The sequence below is a fragment of the Notolabrus celidotus genome, chromosome 18 (genome assembly GCF_009762535.1).
Source record: "Notolabrus celidotus isolate fNotCel1 chromosome 18, fNotCel1.pri, whole genome shotgun sequence".
Taxonomy (NCBI): Eukaryota; Metazoa; Chordata; class Actinopteri; order Labriformes; family Labridae; genus Notolabrus; species Notolabrus celidotus.
The window spans coordinates 27,107,193-27,128,013 of NC_048289.1; the positions used below are offsets into that span (position 1 = coordinate 27,107,193).

The 20,821-nt window shown below is 40.4% G+C and overlaps 1 protein-coding gene across 3 annotated transcripts in view; it reads left to right on the plus strand.

The window, feature by feature from the left end:
• Nucleotides 1-311: 311 nt before the first annotated feature.
• LOC117830059 (leucine zipper putative tumor suppressor 2 homolog) overlaps nt 312-20,821 on the plus strand; it is a 46,180-nt gene continuing 25,670 nt past the window's right edge. For 2 of the 3 annotated variants that reach the window (XM_034707974.1, XM_034707976.1), the window contains exon 1: nt 312-574. The gene's annotated coding sequence lies outside the window, so the exon portion shown is untranslated. The remainder of the gene's footprint in view (nt 575-20,821) is intronic. The other variant, XM_034707975.1, reaches the window with a different exon arrangement.

Sequence of the window (20,821 nt, forward strand, 5' to 3'; positions counted from 1 at the left end):
TGTTGAATTTGTAAGGTGGTCTTGAGTGTCCTGAAAGGCGCCCATAAATAAAATGTTTTTTTATTATTATTATTATTATTATTATTATTATTATTATTATTATTATTATTATCATTATCATTATTATTATTATTATTATTATTATTATTATTATTATTATTATTATTATTATTACAACCTTAAAAACCAGCTGTTTTTATTTCTGATCCTAAAGGGGAAAAAGTCTGACAGAAAATACTGATGCAGAAACAAAGTAGTGGTTTGAGTTTGTCTTATTTTGAAAAGCAGAACCGGATGTAGTCTTCATTTTCATGCCAGCTTACCCCCTGTACTCTAAACACGAGCACCGCTTGTTCTGCTCTCCTCACAACAACAAACACTCTTTCAACAGCAGAACGAGGAGCCAAGAAGAGATGGAAAGACATTAATCATGCAGTGTTGCTTACATACATCTTTGTAAGTTACATATTTGTGGATAAGTCGACTTAAAAAGGACAAATCCTCCTTCTCATTCAGAGTCTTTCAGCAGACTTTACAGAACGCTGTCCCGGGGCTGTCCACTCCACGCTTCATGGTGAGTTAAGCCTTTTGTTGTACTGTAACTTTTATTCTAATATAGTGTAAAAATTAAATATATATATTTTTTATATTTATGATATTGAAGCTGAATGAAACTTAAAATTAAGATGCATTTTTTTTTACTTTATCTCTCATTATGTAGCTTACATCTGCACAGGTGTGTGGACTCTACCTTAATTACCCTTTAAAATGCTTTTAAAATGCTTCCTGTGACTTTCTTTCTTCCTCTCTCTCTCACTCTTTCTTCTCTATCAAACGCGTGTTTCAGACATAACAAAGTGTCTCCAACAGAAACTACAGCCAGACTCATTTCCTGCTCAGACCTGAGCTTTAGTCCAGATCATAAATAAACAATTTCCTTATCATAGTTCCACCATCCCTCCACTCAAAACAAATCCCTCTGGTGTTATCTTATCTCTGATAAAACCACTGGCCTGGATATTGCTCTGAGAATGTGGGTCAATAATCCATTTACTTTGTTTTTTATTTATATTGAATAAAAAAGCCTCTGATTTAGGACTCATTGTTTTTCTCATACAGGATTTTTATTCAGATTTTTTTAATTTTCAAAGATCTTTTTATTTGAATTTTTACACATTATACACAGAAGATCAATGTAAACAATTTAAGCAAGTGATGTTTTTCTCATGGAAGAATACAAAATAATTAGATAAGTGAATGAATGAAAAAAAAACAGTAATAATCATAGTATCCGTGACGTCACCCATCTGTTTCTGAAGCCTATCATCGGCGGGAGCCATATTGAAAATGCTGGACTCAACCTAACTGCTGTCTGAGTGAGTGTGAGGTAAAGAGGCGGGCTTTGAGCCTCCTAGCCAACAGCTATCGTGTTCCCGCCTGTCAGTGAAGTCAGCTGTGCCTCTCATAATGGAAACCCTGTAATCTTAATATCTTTGAAATTGCAACTGTAAAGATCGGCTTTTTTGAATGGGTGTGTATGTGTTTTCCAGTACTTCTGGAGCCAGCTCCAAGTGGACACTTGAGGAACTGCAGTTTGTAACACTTCTGCATTGGCTTCAATTCTCGCGTCCAGAGGTTACCGTTTGATATTAATAAATAATAATAATTTAAAATGAAAATAATTAGATAAAATGAAATAAAGAAAGACAAAATAATAGTGGGAATGAAATAAAATAAATAGGTTAATATTCCAAAACATAAATGAAGAGTTCATTTACAAAAACAAATAACTCAGTTTTTCTACATTTTCAAAAAACACATTTCTTTGTGATATAGATTTCTAACTTAAATTTTCAAGATCTCTCTGATTCGTAAAGTCATTTTGACTTAGTCAAAGCCATCCAACCTCAGTTGATTGATCATACAAAAAGTAAGTATTAGAAAAAATAAGTTTTTTGAAATGATTTTTAAATTTTTCAAAAGTGAGTTCACTGTTTTTGCAAATTAACTCTACAATTAACTACTAAAGGTAAAAAAATAACAATAATAACAACAATAATAATACAAATAAATAATAATAATATTATTATTAATAATAATAATAATAATAATAATAATAATAATAATAATAATAATCAGAAGAATAAAAAATGTATTTCTGTTTTTTCTTACAGCTAAAAAGTTTAACTTTATAGCTTTGAATTAGGTCAGGTCCAAAGTAAATGAATGGAGTGCAGAAATTGCTACATACCCATAAACAGGTTGACTTTTCCCCCAGTCAAGAAGAATGAACTATACACGGTCTCAGCAGATGTGTGTCTAACATGAGTCTGGTCCTGCTCCAGGTTTCTGCCTGTTAAAGGAAGTTTGTCCTTGCCACTGTAACTTGCTAAATGCTGCAAAGTGTTCTGCTTATGGTGGATTAAGATGAGATCAGACTGAGTCCTGTCTGTAAGATGGGACTGGATCTTATCCTGTCTTAATATTTGTTCTTAATAGAACATAGAGTACAGTTTAGACCTGCTCTGTTTGGAAAGAGTCTTGAGATAGCGTTTGTTGTGTTTGGGGCTATATAAAAAAAAGATTGATTGATTGATACATAAAGTGAGAACACAAAGGAATCTATGATCTATTCTGTAGCTTGTATGTAAGAGAAAGTAGTTCACATTCACAAGTATGATGGATGACATGCCTCGGGGTGCAGCAATAACATATGTGAATTCTTAAAATGAATTGCATTCCCCTTCTAATGCTGTCTGAAGCCACTTTTGGCTAGACACTGAGGCACTTTTCAGGGTATTACTACATTGCCAGGTTCACCGAAGAGACCAGAAACCCAACGTTTCTTCTGATGATAGTTTGCTCATTTAAGAAATCAGACTAAAAGATGACAACAGAACCTTCCAGACTGTACAGCAGAGTCATAGGAGTGTCATTCCTGAACCCTCTAACCATGCAGGTGTCTCATTCAAATGTCCAAGGCCTAAACACACACAGAGGTCGAAAGCTTACCTCAGCATGCCTGCAAAGGATGAGCTGCGAGCCTTCACAGTGGGAGGCCGCCTCCGTTTATTTGCATTGGTAATTTCTCAAGGGATTTTATTAGCATTAGCACATGGCAAGACTTCCTCAGAACTGCTCAGTCAGCACATCAGGGTGTTAGCATCTGTGTCCATGCTTTTTCTTTTACACGACAGGAATATTTATGACTCTGCATCTTTATGGGTGGGAGTTTATTGTGTTTATCTCATCTGGATTTGTAAATAAATAAATCAGCCTTTTGGATCTGTGCCTCTTTGGATCCTTTGTTGAATCTATCAATGCAGTTTAGAGTCAGAGGACAGTTTGTTTTACTTTTCAAATATAAGGTTTGCAACAAATCTTAAACCCTCTGGTAACCCAAATCACCAAAAACGTTCTACCCATGATGTTTATAGTCATATGTACATACTATTATATATTTAAAACATTAGAACTGAACTTTAATCCATTTTTGAAATATTATCAGTCAAGTTTTTGATAACTTTTGATCTAATGCGTTCTAATCACACACTGCCTGTAATCTGTCTGTATAGCTATCTCCCTGCTCTTTGCACTGCTGTGCTCGTGTGTGCTGTCCCTGTCCACACATCCACAGGTGAAGATGACAGCTTGTTGTCATTCTTCTATTTTCTAACTGCAGTGGATTTGGGGAAACTTTGGGCTGCATACGCTCCGCTCATTTCCCTCAGGACAGGTTCACTAACTTTCCTCAAACAGCTCAGAGTTTAGCCAAGCGGCTCCATCTGACACCTGAAGCCGTGTTGATGATGATGACAGAATTTCACACAAAGAACTATAAAGAAGACCAAAGTTGCATTTGAATGATCCTTTAATAAAAATGTCAGCCTCTTTCTTCTTACCTGTTCTGTTTGAGCTGGCAGGCTTATAGATGTTATCACTGGACCACTCCCTCTTGGTGGCCTTTTATTCATGATGGCAAATATGTACATACTGCACCGGCCTTGAGGTAAAGCCAGCCGTTATCATCAAAGGATTCTCTGAGGAAGAGACTTTTCATGTGATAACAACCTCAAGTGTCTTTGAGGTTCGTGCAGCCTAGGGGTTCAGTATGCTGACAGTTAGACTAGCCGTTAGCAGTCAACGCAAGATAAATGGACTTTTTCCAAGCATGGCATTCTGACTGTAACTAACCTGTGTTTTTCCAGCTAGAAGTAAACATACTTGGGTGAAGGTTGCAGTTGTAGAGATATGATGGGTTCAGAAGGTTGTCAAAGTTATACAAATTGATAGTCTTTGCCTAAAGTTTCAAGCATTATCTCCAGTCATCATATCAATTACCATTTCTATGCAGACGACACCAAACTGTACATATCTGTCTCACCACATGACCCAAACGTTCTTCACTCCCTCACTGCCCGCCTTTCTGACATCAGTGTATGGATGAGCAAGAACTTTTTAAAACTAAATGAAGATAAAACCGAAATTCTTTTAGTAGGAGCCAAAGCAGCCAGAGAACAACTCCAAACCACTCTGAGAGATTTTAACAGGCAAATGAAATCAAAAATCACAAACCTGGGAGTGGTTTTAGATTCAGATTTTACTTTAATGCTCATTGTAAAAAGGCTGTAAGTATTTTGTTTTATAATCTCAGAAACATAGCGAAAGTCAGACCTTTTTTATCACAGAAAGATGCCGAAATTTAAACACATTTATTACCAGCCGCATCGACTACTGTAACTCCCCTTTTACTGGTTTGCCCAAAAAAATCTATCAGAAAACTGCAACTTGTTCAGAACGCTGCTGCCAGAGTTTAAACACACAAAAAAAAGAAAATTGACCACATAACTCCTCTTTTAAAAACTCTGCACTGGTTCCCTGTCTCTTTAAGAATTGATTTTAAAGTTCTTTCACTTGTTTTCAAAGCTCTTAACAGCCTTGCTCTCACACAAGCACTGGCCAGAGAGCTTTCTGTTTTTATGCCCCTTAACTCTGAACTCTCTGCCTCTGGAAATCAAAACAGTGAGCTCTGTGTGTGTTTCTAAAAGTAAACTTAAAGTGAATTAATTAGTCTGCTAAAACTAGTACAGTAAGTTACAGCCCAGTATCTGTACAATTACCAGCATAACCAGCCATATTATCACGATGGTATTCAGGAATTATTCTCCAAAGCATGTAACACAAAGGCTAAGATTTTGTTAACCCTTCCCAAATAATACGCTGAAATGACAACAAGCAGGTGGTCAGAGGTCACTTAGAGCAGGGGTTCCCAAACTTTTTAGCCCACGACCCCCAAAATAACAGTGCCGGAGTCCGCAGACCCCTCATTGTCCTGTGTGATTCGATGTTGCTCAGTGTTGCATGCAAGAACTAGTAGGCCTATCCAAAAAACCTACATATTTATTTTAATTTCATAAACGCTATAGGAAGCATCATTTCCCCAGGGGTCATGGCAACAAAGTAAAGAAGACATGTTTTTTATTTGCATGGTTTTATCTCAAATTTGACAACATTATTTTGTATGTTGACAACAATGGATAAAACATGAAATTTTAGATAATGCTACATTTTTATTGTGTTTTGGAAGCCATATCACGACCCCCCTATGTGTTTCTTGCGTCAGGAGGTCCCCGAGACACTGATTGGGAACCTCTGACTTAAAGGTGACATATCACGCTTTTTTCATCAATATATATTGGTCTAAGAGGTCCCCAAAACATGTCTTCAAAGTTTATGCTCAAAGAAACACTTCGAAATCAGATTTTGGCATGCCTGAAAAGCCCTCTTCTTCAGTCCTCCTCAGAACACTCTGTTTTCTCTCTGACCACGCCCCCTCAGGAAGTGGATGTGCCTCGGCTGTCCAGCACGTTGATCTAATGTTTACATGTTGGCTGAATATACACGGCTGCTGTTACTTCAACCCTCTGAATCTGATCCAGAATCTGATGCTGACGGAGAGGCGCCTGTAGCAGGACCTTTCTGAAGGATTGGTCACAGATTTTGTGTTTCTTGTTGTTTTATTTATCAGTATGTCGACGTGTGTCTTGGTACACAGCTACGAACATGTAGCTATGTGGCTATGCTAACTAGCGCTAGCACTTATCCATGATAAATAAAAATCATCCACTAGATCTTCAAATCTGCAGACATGGGGAGTAAAACCGACCTCTACCAGAAAGGCAGCAGGACCTTTCTGAAGGATTGGTCACAGATTCTGTGTTTCTTGTTGTTTTATTTGTCAGTATGTCGACGTGTGTCTTGGTACACAGCTACAGCTACAGCTATGAACATGTAGCTATGTGGCTATGCTAATTAGCGCTAGCACTTATCCATGATAAATAAAAATCATCCACTAGATCTTCAAATCTGCAGACGTGGGGAGTAAAACCGACCTTTGTGTTTATTAAGACAGCCTACAACTAGCATGCCTCCCTCCTAAGCTCCTTGTTAGCACACATTTGTGCAGGTAATGAAAAACGGACGGGGGATTCAGTATTATTTTATACAGTCTATGGGCTGAACAAGCTCCGAGCTCTGACTCCGTGACAGACCGGATTTTGTTGTTACGTAACAAAAACACGGAAGTCTGAAACGGCTCGTTTCACACACATTTACAGAAAGGTGGAGAAATCAGAACAGGGGCAGAATGGATTTTTTTCATTCTCGGGGGGTTTGTAGACATGCCAGGGAAACATATTTCAGGTAGAGAACCATTAAAAAGTCAATTTTGCATGATATGTCACCTTTAAAGTATAGCCTCATACTTAGTTATGCATCGGATTATTAAGTACAGATATGATTTAAACTGGTTGTAGTTGTAGACCAGAATTGTTCTTGCACCAGGCTGTACACACATTTGTGTAGTGTTGGATGCTTTAACGAGTCTTTATTGGAGTCGACTCACTTCTGTAGCCAGCCTCAAGTGGCCATTAAAAGAACTGCAGTTTTTGCACCTCAGCGTTGATTCCATATATTGAAGCCTTTGAGGCTGCTTGCTGGAGAGAGAGCACTGTTATGTTTGTAAGGTACACCTGAAGGTATGCATACAGTCTGTGCTGGTTTACTTGTGTTTGAACAGTACGTGGTCATACCTTATAATGATCTATTTGTATTAACACACCTTACTCCTCCCTGGTTTGACTTTGTGGAGTGATATAAACAGGACTGAAGTTGTGTGTAATCATTAATTTAAGAGGCTGTTATATAATGTGTTTTGTGTAAGTGATACCTCTCTGCCCTGCTGGTTTGAATATTGCCCCCGAGTTGTTTATACTGAAGGTCAAGTCCCTCCATTCTTTGTTTGGTTACACAAACCGTCTCCTTGAAGAACAAATAGAGAGAAACTTTAGATGACAAAGCAACAATGGGGAACACAGGGGGAGGTGTTTGCTGTCGGGCAACATGAGGACTGTGATGTGTTTTCAGTTCTCCTGAGGGTCCATCATTTTCATCACTTCTCTGTTTGTGTAGCGTCCCATTGTTTTGAGTTTGTTCTCCTGTCATTGGTTGCTTATTGTAATTAGTGATGTTGTACTCTTTCCCACACCACAGGGTTTAAAACCAGCTTGAAATAATGACTCTGTGACTCTGTAAGTGGCTTTTCAAAACAATAAAATGTGACGCAATAAGCTTCAGGGGTTTACGTCTGCTCAGTTCGTACCAGACAAAAAAAAGTGAATGCTTCAGTTATTAAAGACTTTTCTTTAAAGATCCTAGAGTTACCTTAAATCTCCTCAAATTAAAGTCTAAAGGAAGATTTGCTGCGAGTTGATTTGTCTCTATTTGGGGATCACACGGTCCAGCTGGCAAACTGCTGGTTTGTTAAGGATCTGCTGTAGTTTCACAACACCCTGTATGAAACTGTCAAATCTGAATCCACAACACATGCACTTTGTTGACTAAACAGAGCAAGCAGGTCGGCCTTCACCATCAGTCCTCCCACTCCTCCTCTGGAGCGCATTCAAAGGAGATTTTTCTTCTTTCAATCTGTGATAACGCCACATAGATCTCAGTATAAAAGGGTGATTCAGATCAGATCAGATTAACTTGTGACTCACAGAAATCCGTTTTTTTCTGAACACGCCGGCATACTGTGAGTTGAGCTCATCTTATCACTTTTAATGTACCAACCAATTTTAATCATAGCTTATGTTTAGAAATTCAAACTCATGTTTTATCTTATTTTAGTTCTTTAATTAGTCCTGTACCTTGGTCAAAACCAAACATTTTAACCACTTCAAAGGAGTGTAATAGAAAAACCAAATCATGGTGGTGGGTCTCTAAAGAAATCTTCAATCATCAATCAATCAAACTTTATTCATAGAGCACCTTTCCTACAAATCAAATGCAATTCAAAGAGCTTTACAGCGATTGAAAAAAAGAAAGAAGCAGAAATAAAATAATGGAAAGACATTAAAAAACAAAACACAAATAGGTTTTAAAATCGAGACTAATGCACACCAACAACAATCAAATATGTGTAATTAAAACAAGTTAAAGCATCAAATTAACATTAAGTTAAAATAAATAAATTAATAAATTAAAAAAGGGGTAAGGATAAGAGTTGAAAATAAAATGAAGGCTAAAACAAAAAGTTAAAATTGATAAAATTATAAAACATTAAAATCAATTTAAAATTAAAAAGTAAAGTATTAAAATTGTTAAACTTGGATCATAATCCATTTTGTCCACTATATAATTGTCTCTGAAGTATTTTTGTCTAAGCGGTTACACCTCAAAACAAACATTTAAAGCTACCCTGAGGGCTTTTCCAATAAACAAACACAGCTATGTTTACATTCTTTGTTTCCCACCAAGACACAAGCTGCGTATGTGAGTAATCATAACACGGCAAATGTGTTTAATCCATTTTAGTCCTCCTAAGTTGATTTGAAATATATCTTAATTGAAAGCAGCATTGTTTACATTCTTCATCAGTCCTCCTCCTTTTCTCCTGTGTTTGTTTGCGTGTTGCTTCATCTGTTGGTGCTTTACCAGCGTTTGAAATATTATGATACTAAGGGACATCAAAGACCCTCTTTCTTTGCTTGTATTGTTTGTACCCATCTGTTTATTATAAGAGCATATGATGTACACAAAAAGACATGTTCATTAAAGCAGTAGCCTTTAACCAGGGCACATGAAACATCGTTATGAAAAACAAGATCCTAAACATCCATTCAAAATCTCTAAGTAGAAATTCGAGCTCAATCAAGTAGATGGTTGTTTTATGAGCTAATAAGTCAGATCTGAGTTTTGTGCACAGCTGGACTGCACAGCTGTGTGAGGGCAAGAGAAGCAATGGTTTGATTCCTGAGCTTGGGGACCGGTCAGTACTCCTAATCTTTATCCAGCCTGACGGTGAGTCCTGACCTCAGCAGGTGACGTCTGTGATTATGACTGTTTGAAGAATATTGAGGATTGAACGTTTTAAGAGGATTTAGCAGTAGGTGTATGAAACACACACACACACACACGCACGCACACACACACGAACACACACACCTCCTACTTTGTTATTCAGGCTAAAACCTCATGTGATTGTTGCTTTGTCTCGATTCCCAGATGAAGAACACAGCAGCCATTAATCTACAGGCGTGCTTTACTTTCCAGTTTGCCATATTTTGTTGCCCTCTTCCTTCATGATTAAACCAAATTCTATACAACAGAAGTCCATTAAACTCCAGACTTAATAATGCCAGTCCTCAGCAACGTGATCTTCCAAAAGTTTCGCCAAAAGTTTTCCCTTTAGAGAGCTCGCTGGAAAGAAGTTTGACTTTGAGTCAAAGTCCACTGGAATTTCTCCTACTTTCCAGTACAGTAACTTATGTCAAACTTCTCTTCATTTCAGCACTGAGACTAATACATACTCAGGAGAGGAACTAATGGTGCATTCACATGCTTTATGGAAAATGAAAAAGAAACAACCAACGTTTTTTATTCTACAAACAGTACAGAGATCATCACTTGAATACTCATGATTTAGGAAAAAAGAAAGTACCTTCCTCCTTTTGAATCTAAGTCGCCAACAGAAGTAGAGATTGGACCTCTCCTGTATTCATTTAAAAAATATCAATCTGAACTGCACATTTGACCTGCCCCGCTGCATCCTGTCCTGCAACCACTTTGAGAATGAGTCCCCACTGATTGGATTTACAGTTTTACAAACATCCCTGATAAGATGCCAGAGCAGCATCACAGCAAAGTCACCGTCATCAACATCACTTAGTGACTGTGTTCCTGGCACTGACAGAAGCTCCTCTTATCCAGCCTAACTTTCATTTGGATCCAAAAATCATTTAATCACTCTTACAGCATCAGTCACTTTGATCCACCTATTTGTTTACCACTGAAATATCTCCACATTACTCGATGGACGGCCTTGAACTCTTTAAAACGTCCGTATGACGGCCAGAGGATGAGTCTGCCTCTCTTTTGTTCTTCCTGTTTTCATCTTGAAGTAATCAAGTGTGGTTTTGACTGAAATGTCTCAACTGCTCTGGGATTTGCTCCCTAAAAACATTTCTTATCATCAGTATAATATTTTTTAACCAATAGCTATTTATTCTAGTCCCATTATTAGGTCATTTTTAATTTGTTTAGAAATAATTACTTGGAAAGCAAAGTCCAAAGACCATCAGCTGCTGCTCAACTTTATTGTGTCCGTTAATGAAATTTCGTGATATGAGACCCCATTGCTCTCTGCTGTGATTGGGGCAACACTCAATGATACAGGTCATTTTGATAGCATGATACTTTTGGATGTTTCATATAGAGCCTTATAATAATCACAGTATGGTTGATTTAGATGCTTTATGCAGACATTCATCGTTTCATTGCATTCTTTGTTTGAATGTGTTTTGGTCTTTTGGATTACTATGGCAGAAAACCCTTCATCTCAATCAATCAATCTTTATTTATACACCGCCAAATCACAACAAACATTATCTCAAGATGCTTTTGCAAACACAGCAGGTCTAGACCGTACTCTATGTTATATTATTAACAAAGACCCAACATCAAGACAGGATAAGACCGAGTCTTATACCATCATAATCCACCATAAGCAGAGCACTTTGCAGCATTTAGCAAGTTACAGTGGCAAGGACAAATTTCCTTTAACAGGCAGAAACCTCCAGCAAGACCTGACTCATGTTAGACACACATCTGCTGAGACCGTGTTGAAGAGAGGTATAGAGGGGAATAAGAGCTGGAGTCTGGCACATCCACAGCAGCAGGACGTCTATGGTAGCGACTCAGAGGAACCTACGAGACAAGGGAGCTCAGGGACTCCAGAAAGGTCTATGGTTAGTAACGTTAATGGGACAGGGAGAGTAAAAGTAAGTGATAGGGGGGTTGAGGGGGTTGAGGGTTGAGATTGGATCACAGTGTGTCAGTGCGCCAGTTCCCCGGCAGTCTAAGCCTATAGCAGCATAACTAAAGGCTGATTTATACTTCTGCGTTGAATCAACGGCGTACCCTACGCCGGGGGTCCGCGTAGCTCCCGTACCTACGCCGAGGCCTACGCACGTAGCTGACGTGCACCTCCTCCAAAATGTAACTCCACGTAGAGCCGACGCGGACCGCAAGCTCTGTGATTGGTCCACTCGGCGGCTTTGTCTTTCCCGCATTTACAGCACTTCCGGGATCCCGGACATCGGCCGCACATCGGGCGTGTATTTCATCTCCTCCTCTCTATTCTTCATGTAATCATGTCTGTATGATAAACAGCAACATGTATCCGCTGTAGATTAACATAACACGCTCTGAAACTCTGTGGAAAAGTAAACAGACATCGTAGCGGGACCGGAAGCAGGCGGCCCGCTATTAGAGAGACCGCACTGCCCTCAGGCGTTTCGGCGGAGAATTGCTGCGCGACACGGACACACCGACGCACAAGTATGTGGTGCTCATGTCCGCGTCAGCCCCTGCTGCGTAGGGGAGACGCAGAAGTATAAATCAGCCTTAAGAGCTGGTCAAAGCCTGAGCCAGCTCTAACTATAAGATTTATCAAAGAGGAAAGTTTTAAGCCTAATCTTAAAAGTAGAGAGGGTGTCTGCCTCTCAGACCCTGACTGGTAGATGATTCAAAAGGAGAGGAGCCTTACACACAAGCTACACCAGTAGGAGACACCAATTATGAATGCCATTATTACACACTCTGATACAGAAGGTATAAGCCGGTACAAAAAGCCTAGTTCGGTTGTAAAGTATCGTCTCAGTGATCAGAATATTCGTTTCCATAAACCATGTAAATGACTTGGTTGTAATTTTGTCTTCCTGGGAATAAGAACAACAACTGGAACATATGGTGCATGTCAATTTAATCTTTGTGAACATGTTGGCATGCACACGTTCCCATAAAACTCCCAGCACTAATTCAACCAAACTGCCTTCACATTACTGAGCTATTCCTCTGGTTAATGAAAAAAGAAGCTCGGTGTAACTGGTTGGATTATGTTGGCTCAGACGTCAGGGTTATTCAACACATGTGGGCACATTTTGTCATGTTTTGGACTGGATGCCATGTCGGAGCTTTGAGTCATTTGTATCAAGAGAACATTTTTCATGGTGTGTAGACGTTGTGCGTTGCATCATCTGCTGCCACTTGAGGGTGATTACGTGCTCCAGAGAGAGGAGCAGAAAGAAACACTTGGAAAACAACATGCCCTTTTCCCATGAGCAGCTGTGATGCGGTTGTGGTTTAAGTGTGATCATGACATTCACAGCTGCTCCTGGGAGGCCCATATGTGCTGATGTACAGTGACGGCCTGGAGCCTCTCTGACTCGGACTGTCTCCTCTTTTTTTTTTATAAACATTTCTTTCATTCCCTGGTTGATCTCTCACTGCTTTTCTTCTCTCTCTACTCACTCCTCGGCTGTGTAAGCTGCCTACTGTGACCCATCTCACACCTTCTGACTGTGGTGTAGACCACAACCACAACCCCAGACTGTGGTCAGGAACACAGAAAACACAGGAAACAAACAGTTCAGGAGTTTGAGACAGAGTTGTTGTTTGTAACTTAAGTTTTATAACTAACATGCTTACTTTCAACCAAACCATGATCTTTCCTTTAACCTTGATTAAAGTGAAAGTAACTGAAGAACATGGAGGCTTTACCCTTGATTCAAAGTGCTTTGAACTTTGTTATTAAAATGTTTGCATGTTTAAAACACCCTCTGATTTCTTGACAACTTGTTGCTGGTGTAGAGTTCATTTGTGCCTCTCCAGATCTCAGAAATCTTTTGTTTATGCATGAACCAATTAAGACTTATAACCCAGGACTTCAACAAGATCCGTGTCCTGTCTGTCTCCGATCCGCTGCGGTCCGGCTCTGTTCTCTCTCATCTGTCAAAACCCACCGGTTGCGTTTTCAGAACGGAGCACGGAGCAGGACCGCCGCCGAACAGCTGGAGTCATGTGACCGAGGTTTTCCTGCAGTAATCACTGAATCAAGGATTCTCCTCCTCCTCCTCTCCTCATCCATGTTGTCTTTCTGGTCCTCTGAAAACCTCTGACCTGTTGACTCCAGGCCTGGCTCCGCTCATCATGACGGTTTGTTGTTGTAGTTAAGTGAAATACGATCTGGTGATAACACAGAGTGTTTTATTCTGAAAAGCAACCGGATGTTTTCATTTTGTTTTGGTGGCTGACTTCCTGTTCCACTCCATCTGCTCTGTTGAGATTGATGCGTCGTGCTCCGGCATCCGGCAAAAATATAAGTCTTGGGTCTCTGATTTGGAGGACTCCGACCTGCCGGATCAGAGACGCAGCTTGAACGCAACGGAGTGGATCCAGTGGAAGTTAACACATCGACTAGAATAGAAATCTATCAGAGCTGGTGCCGTTACAGATCAGAGATGTACTGGATCCAGTGGAATTTGGCTGTTAGACTTGAGTTTTAATCAACACAGCATTCACCCTTTATTTAACACTCCTCTGCTACAGTTTCCTCCCCTTGTCCTTATTTCCTGCTTTCAATCCACTCACACACAACAAGGTCACGTTCCTCTCTTGTTTTTCACCTTGACAGATTGTCAAAAGTGGTCAAGCATCAGACACAGCTTTTTCATTTTAATTCAGGGATCATATTTCATCCTGTGTCCCTGTTTTGTTTCTTAAGTGTAGAGCCTGGAGATCAGCTTGGATGCTGTTTGTGATGGAGGATCTTGAATCAATCTTAAAATAGTGCTTCAGCTGTTGTGATTCTTCAGACCGTGATTCTTCTCCTTCTTCCTCCCAGTTTACTTTCCTCACAGTCAGAGGTAAAGCTTGTAAGTGGGCCGAACCCTCCCTGAGGTTGGTTGTTTGGATATTTTTAAATACATTTCTCCTCGTTCTCTGTGTGATTTGTGGCCTGATTATCTCCTGCTGGGAGGCCGCGAGATGGATGGCTCACTAACACTCTCCCTGTTAAACACATCACAGCCATGACTCTTCAAACAGCCGTGTCCTGACGTGAAGGTTTCGCGGTGAAGAGGCTGACGGCGTGGCGGTGGTGCTGGGAGGCAGGATGACTGAGAGGTGAAGAGGTGGTGGGGAAGAATGAGGGTGCGGATCAGAAGCTATGTGGGTGGTGGGATGCATGGCTGGGCAGGAGCTGCGTCACAGAGTTGCATAAGGACTTATGCAGGCAGAGGGGAAATGGATCTGAAGTAATTAGCGTGGTCCAGCCTGAGCACTCAGAGAGGGTGTGATGTGGAGTATTCAAACAATGTGAACGGTCAACTCTGCCTGTTTGTCTTCTGCTTCACTTATGCTGTGCTAGCATTCAAATGAAAAAGGCTCAGGGATGAGGAACCAGACTTTAATCGTAGACAATGACGTCTCACTGACAACTGTTCCAGAAAACGCCAACTCTTCCCAGACAGCTGCTCACTCTTCTAGCCCTGTTTCCTCCTCATCCTCACTCCTCAGGACAGTGAAATTGTAGTTTATCTCTGTGTTTCTTAAATGTGGGTGGATGTTTGAGGTTTGGCCTGGATGGGTTTAAATGAGGACATCAGAGGAAAGTAAAACAGAGACTTTATGCTGTTAGATGGAATGTGATGCTTTTTATGAGGGCCGTCTTCTTGCTGTCCAAACGAGGCAGATATCCCAGTGTTCCCAGCAGCTTCACTCTCTACTTTCTCGCTCTCATGGGGTTTGAAACTCGTCTGAAACTCTTGGCTCACAGTTCAACATTAGAATAATAGACCTGAGTGCTGCGGGGTGGCACTGTTTTGATAGGGAGGAAGTGGGCCGCCACCCTGTTCCTTAATAGTCCACTTTGTGTGTGTGTGTGTGTGTGTGTGTGTGTGTGTGTGTGTGTGTGTGTGTGTGTGTGTGTGTGTGTGTGTGTGTGTGTGTGTGTGTGTGTGTGTGTGTGTGTGTGTGTGTGTGAAGGCCTGAAAGCCTTTCACAGACCTCATTTATCTTCATCTCTTCTTCTCTGTTACTCTGGCCTTCCCAATAGGTATCTAAATGTGTCCTGCAGTGTATCCTATTTAATGTAACCTCCTGAGCCCTGCACCGTGATGCTGTAAATATACTAAACTGTGTAATGCTCAAACACGCACAATGACACACAAATGTCAGATTGTTTATTCTTATTCTGATTTGTCAACAAAGTCCTGGTGTCTTTCAAGCGGCAAACTCCGGTCTTAAAATATGAAGCTCATGCGGAAGTGTTAAAAAACTGCAGTTCATGGAGCATCCACTAGAGGCTGGCTGCAGAGACACCAGGAACCACATACACACCCATTCAAAAAAGACGATCTTTGCAGCAGAAATAAACATGTTTACAGCCTGGTTCAAAAACAGTTTAGGTCTGAGTCCCTAATTTCTCTATCAGCACACACTTTACAATGTTACAATGTTACAATGTAATTTAGCAGACGCTTTTATCCAAAGCGACGTACATACGAGAACAAGAACAACACAAGCAAAGATCTAGACAAGAGGAAACAAGATCAGTAAGAGTAATTACGTGCTTCAAGTCAATTTGGGTGCAGGTACTGCCAAGCAGTGTAAAGGCAATGCACAAAAGTAAGTAATTTTTTATTTTTTACTTTTTTTCAAAATAAGGAACATCTACAATGAAGCAACCAAACAATTTAAGACCTTCCATTATCATCATCAACAATTAACATCACCACAATAATGACCAAAGTACCAAGTGCTGGGTCACTCAAGAGCTGAACACAGATTCCCAGAGTAGAGCAGGACAGTGCGAGACTACTTTACAAGTAGTTTCTTAAACTTTTTCTGTGCATTCAAAGTCCCAGGGAGTCTACAGTCAGTTTAAAATCCCTTTAATCAGATAATAATTATTTGTTATATTTGGTAATTAGAGTAATATGTAATAGGGATGGAACATGATTTTTCGAATGCTTGAATATTCCTTCACTTATTAAAAATCGGAGAGTTAATGTGAATATTATCTCATTTTGAAAGTACTATTTTCATTGTTTTGACCGATGCCTGGTTGTAATACAATGTTCCCACCAGACGGTGGCTATAGAGCGTCTTAAAGCTGTTTGCTAACCACATTAAATAACAGAAGAAGAATGCTAACTTCATAAAGTAGAGAAAGAAGTTGAAAACATTAGTGACAGTCGGACATACATGTGTAGCGCTGTGAGATTCAGAAATGGAGACAATCGCAGAGGTTGAGCATGGCTGTAAAATGTAAACATACACGCCACGAGGCTGCATCACAAAAACACTGACATAAAGGTCGAGACAGACCGCTACTAGCAGCACCTCGTCCCTCTCGTTATGAATAATAATCACAGAGTAGATGCCAGTGATTATTTAATAGTATTTTGGCTTGAGTTGCCCGTCCCTAATATGTCCACAACATTTTAACTAATCAGTCCCTCCAGGAAGTTGCGATTTCGCGATCGCAACTATCAACGCAAATTCAACCAATCAGCGCGATTTTTTCGCGGCCCTGCAATTTTATACAATCACCGCAACTTTCTTGCAACTTTGACCAATTACCTCAATCTCAGCCCCTGTACGTCATCAGTTTTGTCATCAATTTCACTTCCTAGGAACATAAACATAAGTCCTCACTTGATTGGCACTTTTCAACAGCAAAACATGCACAGAGAACAGGTGAAGAGAGAGGACAGCAGGCAGGACAAGTGACGATGACAACATTGTTATTTATAGATTGAGGGGCTCAGTGTTCGCTTGGTCACCTACCTGCAGCAGGTGTACTTCATGAACCAGCTCTCCTCACCTCCATGCATCTGTCTCATCTTCATTGAGGATTTTTACCCCCCGGTGTGTGTTAGTGACAAAGACACAACCGGGGGACGTCTGTTTAATATTTGAGGTTTGACGTTGTTGCCGCCATCACCGTAAAAAGCTCCGCGTCTACAGCTTGATTTAATCCAGTTTGGTGAAACATCAGACACATTTAGTAAGTTTTGATCAACTCCTGGTCAACAAAGATGCAGAATTATTTCAGAGTGCGTGAACTGACTGTCAAGTGCCTGTCACTGCGAGATGCATTCAGGGACCGTCGTAAATGTGCAATACAGACCTTTCATGGCATTTTTCTGTGAATAAAGAGAATCAAAACACAGTCACAGTGGCCACATCAAGAATGTTTTCTAAAAACAACTGTAATTTAGCGTATTTACTTGCCCCTGAGATGTTATTGGGGGGAAAAAGCAAAAAAAAAACAACGCAACTTTCACCGCAATTTTTTCAAAAAGCTGTCGCAAATTCAGGCTTTTTTGGCCGCAACAATCACAAAAAAATCTCGCGAAATCCTGGAGGGACTGACTAATAGCCGTACAAAGGATGGCTGTGATAGACTCAGAGGACTAATCTTACTTTGTAGGAACCCGAACCGCCAACCTGATGACGCCTGTGGTTGTACTCTTTTCTTTTTTTGCTTAATTCTGAGATTATGAGTGCCTGTTGACAGATTGAACCCTAATCTACGTTATATTATTCCATTTCCAGTGTCAGACTAACTCCTAATACCCTTCAGGACACCCACAAAGATGTGCTTACAGTAAATACAACGCTGATATTATGATAATGCTGTAATAATATGTTCGAACTGATCCGCCTGAATGTTTGTGTTTCCAGAGGCTTTAGGATGGTGTGAGAAAATCCAGAGTAACCCCCCCCCTGTGTAAACTCTGCCTTGCATTTAATGAAGTCCTGTCCCAACCTGTGATGGGGGAGATGTAGTTTTCATACTTAGCCGTCACACAGAGAACATAAAGTGTATTGAGTCAGATAACAAACCTTTTGATTAACTGTGTGTTGGAAAATAAATAAACAGAACTTCAGCTGAGGCTTCTGTTGTAGCTCATCTATCAATCACACTCTTGCACACTCTCCTGTCTGACTCCCTTAAGGCAGTCGAGTGACCTTTTCTGACAGTCACCATTTTTCAGACTCTGGTTTCTTGAGCTCCTTATCAGCTGTAGCAGGGCAGGTTTTGGCTGCCTGACAGATCGTTCAGGTCTCGGCCAGTTTCTTCCGTCAATGTCAAGATACTTTCTTTTTTTTTTCGTTTTGCAAAGATTATTTTTTGCCTTGTTTTCAATGTGAGAGCTTCGGGTATGATTTGAAGTTTAGCTGGAAGTGATGATAGAGGCTGTATAAGGTGAGCTACCTGGCTCAGGAGACTCTTGTCTTTGCAATAACACATACTTATCTGGAGACACCATCAGAAGACTCCTAAGAAATAAAAGATAGGTCAGGTATTTTTTGGACTTGATTAGTCTTGAATCCACTAAAATGAAAGCCTGGTCAAAAGAAACTGGTCAGCAATAACAGACAATCAGAGGTCAGACCACCTCCCATACAAAAACCCTATTCCTTATATGCAGATATCCATGTTGCCATAAATCCACCTCATCACGTGTATCATCCGTACACTGTGGTGACATTTCCCTTCATGTCAGGGTCAGGGTTTTTGAGTGCTCTCCTTAAAGGTGACCTGTTCTGTAACAAAATGAGAATCACAGTTTTGTACCAAACTCTCTTTTCATTCAGCGATTCTCTCTGTCTCTCCGTTCTTCTGTTGGGTCCTCCTTTAATAAGGATTATCCCCCTTCAAAGTAATAGCAGGTGAAGGTGGCGGCCCTCCAGTGTCAACACTCGTTCATAATCTGGGGCTCAACTGTCTGTCTTGAAATCAAACAGCCATTAAGATATTACCCTGCATGACTCAGACTGTGTAATACGGTTTACCTCTATTGCAGTGTAACATGTAACAGCTGTATTAAAGCCATTACATGTGGGACGCCACAGACTCCTCAGCTCTTCCAGCCGTCTGTAACATCCTCTTACAGTATGTGAGGCACAGGAGGAGGAGCTGAAGGTTTGCTCAGCTGTAAGTTAAGCCTGCACAGTAACAGAAAGAATGCCGGCAGTTTGTATCGTTAGTTTTATTAAACATCCCTGATCCCACTGATAAAACAGGACACTATAACTCTTTGGCTGCACTTCCACTCTTGTGGCCAAAGTCCACCGGATCCGTTGAAAGGTTTCTACTCTAGTCAATGTGTTAACTTCCACTGGATCCGCTCCGTTGTGTTCCAGCTGTGTCTCTGATCCAGCATGTTGAAGCCCTCTGGATCAGAGATAAGAAAGACTTCTATTTCTGCCAGATGCCGGAGCACAACGCATCAATCTCAACAGAGCAGATGGAGCGGGACAGGAAGTCAGGCACCAAAACAAACTTAAAATATCCGGTTAATTTTCAGAATAAAACACTCTGTGTTATCACCAGATCGTATTTCACTTCACTACAACAACAAACCGTCATGATGAGCGGAGCCAGGCCTGGAGTCAACAAGTCAGAGGTTTTCAGAGGACCAGAAAGACAACATGGATGAGGAGAGGAGGAGGATGATCGTTGATTCAGTGATTATTGTGGGGAAACCTCGGTCACATGACTCCAGCTGTCTGGCGGTCCTGCTCTGTGCTGCGTTCTGAAAATGCAACCGATGGGTGTTGATGGATGAGCGAGCACAGAACCAGATTGTTGTTGATTGGAGACGGAAGTCCCGGTTTAGAAAGACCTGAAATTGAGTTTTTTCCTTGCCGCAGTGGAAGGCTTTTTAACATTTCTACCAGCAGTGAGTCAGTGGTAACTGACAGTAAAAATACAACATGTACTTTGGAGACAAACTGAGGTTAGCACACATTTCAGTAAACACAGAGGACATCATCAGATCATGAATCTTTTAGCTACTTCGGATGAGAGAGCCTGGAGCCGGACCACAGCGGATAAGAGATGGATCTGGTGGAAGTCCTGGGTTACTCTCAACTCCCACTGTAGTCCACAGACATTAACAGTTCACTATTTAACATGCTACATGCTGCTGCTTTAGTACATTTAGAAAAGAAATGTACACATTTTCACATTGTGATTTTACCAGGGGTCATTTTTTGGCTAAATTTGGTTAAAATTTGGGGAACTGGCCCTTTAATTTCAAAGAAATCTATTTCATCTGGTGTGAGAAAATGTCTGAGTTGCATCTTTGTTATCTGTAAGATATGTGGGTTACTTCATTGTGACCTTGATGTTATATAACATTTGTTGTTTTTTCCTCAAAGTCAGAGTCAAACGGCTCATGACACGTAATTAACTGTATTACACGATCCTTCAACATTATTCCTGCTTTTAAAGTTTGCAAACGTTTACAGCTCTGTGAATAATTCATGAACTGTGTGACTTGGAAATATGATCTCTCAGGGCACCACTGGCAATCGGGTCCCATGCTTTTGCTTCTGCAGAATTATTTATGAAATTCACCGAAAGGGAAGGACACCTTGAAAAGTTGGCCTGGAAAAAGGAGCG